The 2,168-nt window shown below is 43.2% G+C and overlaps 1 pseudogene; it reads left to right on the top strand.

The window, feature by feature from the left end:
• The first annotated feature begins 536 nt into the window (after positions 1-536).
• On the top strand, positions 537-1,322 carry LOC148040648 (protein HEADING DATE REPRESSOR 1-like; annotated as a pseudogene).
• The last annotated feature ends 846 nt before the right edge of the window (positions 1,323-2,168 follow it).

Genomic DNA, 2,168 nt, shown 5'->3' with positions numbered 1-2,168 from the left:
AGGTGGATCCACCATAGCCTGTGTGTCCCCTGAATTCACTGCTTGTACCACTCACAACATCGGCAGTGTGGTTTCTCCAAGAGTCAATCACCAGGGATTCCAGCTATCTGGATGTTCACAGATTGCATCGCACCATCAATATCTCCTACTCAGGCCTATTTTCGAACAGATTTTAGATGGATCGTCTGAATTGCAACACCTGAGTTCTCCCTTTGTCCCCGTCTTCTCTTCTTCTTCCAAGAGAGCAGTTGCCTGTCCTTCCTCAGAAGACAAGAAAATTTGCCTAGATCGAAGGTCTCTCCTCGATCCTCCATTCCACCATATTAGCTGGCTGCTCATCGTGTGCATCTGTAGGACTTGTTTCAAAGGCAGGTTTCCTCTGCTTGTGGAGTAGCAAGACTCATTCCGAATGGGTTCTCAAGAAAGTTGGTTATGCGGCTTCTAGTAGAAAGCCTGATTGAATTCAGATGCATAGCTGACAAGAAATCAACGCCAGAATGATTGATAAATCTGATTTTGAAGCCTTCAACAATCATTTCACTTCAGGCTTGTGATCTGCAGTGTCTTGATTGATACTTAGTTCCCTTGGCGGTCATATCTATGCACACATAAGTGCCTATATACAGAGTAGAAGTGATGAAGGTTCCCGTGCTACAGGGCCTCGACCTTAGTCACACCAAGGTTTCAAACATTGATGCTCCATTGCACTCTGGTTCAAAGACATTTGTGAGGCTTCACAGCAGGAAGAACGTTGAAATAGTAGCAGATGAGCTTCTGGATGAGGACCTTGTCAGCACACCCACATTTGGAGCAAGGACACCAGCTAGGCTAAGGCTGTCTGTGGGAAAAAAATCAAGCACCAGATTTAGAGGCTGGTGACCAGGTGGCTCTAGGAGACGATGTGGAGATGATGAGTGAGTGCAGACGCTCCTTGTTTGAACCTCTGGGTCCCAAGAGGGGTCGTGAGAGGTCGCCAGAGAGTCTGCTACCACCTCCAAATTTTGAAGCAGCTTCATACCCTCGTGGGTGGGTTTCTAGAAAGAAAAGGAAACTTGTGAACGTAGATGTTGTTGAGAGTATGAGGTGTATTGTAGTTCATGAGATGCATCGCAAGGATCAGGAGATTGAAGGATTGGACATGGACATGAAGACTACTAATGCAATCAAAGACCAAGAGACTGAAGAGGACCATGAAGAAGAAGACCTACATCAAGATGAAGAAGGACAAGAAGATTTGTTATGCTCATAATGCCATACCTAAAAAGACTGAAAACCACAAGGGCTTGTCGGTCCTTGATCCAATTTTTTACTCACTTCTTTAGCCTTTTAATGTCTAGCCCAAATGTCTTTATCATAAGCTTGTAAAACTCCTCATGTAGCCTTGTACTATAGCCTCTGTAAGGCCCTTGCTACAGCTTCTGGATGACCATCATGTTTGTGGTACCCACACTTAGCCTTTTCTACGACAGCCTCTGGTGTTTTGCCATGTTTACGGTGTGACCACACTTTGCAGGTGTTACTTTCACTAAAGCCTCTACACACTTTGTACTTTCTGGTTGTGATTGAGGAGGGGTGTTGAGATATTTGCAATCACACCTAATGTAGCCTCTTTGTATGAGGCAGTCTGGGCTTAGGGCATGCAGGCTGCAGTAATCCCATATGCACAGAGAGGGAAGATTGCTACCCATCTAACAACTATAAAGCATTGTACTTGACTACTACTTTTCATATGGAATGAATACAATGTCATGATGCTTTGTACTTTCAGTTAAGTGTCGTGTCATTGTCAGTCATACACAAGATTGGGTTTATGAGTCCAAGTCTCAATCTTGGAACCTAATTCACTTGTGTAACAAACAATGTCTTTGTCTCTATCATCATGAGTTCATTCTTCTTCTTCCATCCACCATAGCTCACTGCCATGTCCTAGATCTCGCTCTTTTCGACAACACGAGCCCAATGCATTCCTAAATAATGACATCTTGGAATAAAATGAGCATCTTCTTCTTCATGTACTTGTTGATGGACATTCCCAATATACATAGCCTTCTCTCTATGCTTACTATTGCCCATAACACCAATTTTAGCCTTAATTCCCACTTTAGATTAATCTACGTATATTTTATGACTTATTTTGAAGGGAATAAGTCATCCAAGAAAAAGATGAA

Source organism: Lygodium microphyllum, chromosome 2 (assembly GCF_053477565.2).
Source record: "Lygodium microphyllum isolate KBCC chromosome 2, Lygodium_microphyllum_v1.1.10, whole genome shotgun sequence".
Lineage (NCBI taxonomy): Eukaryota > Viridiplantae > Streptophyta > Polypodiopsida > Schizaeales > Lygodiaceae > Lygodium > Lygodium microphyllum.
The sequence above is the reverse complement of the archived record's forward strand: the minus strand, read 5'-3'. Positions and strand labels throughout refer to the sequence as shown.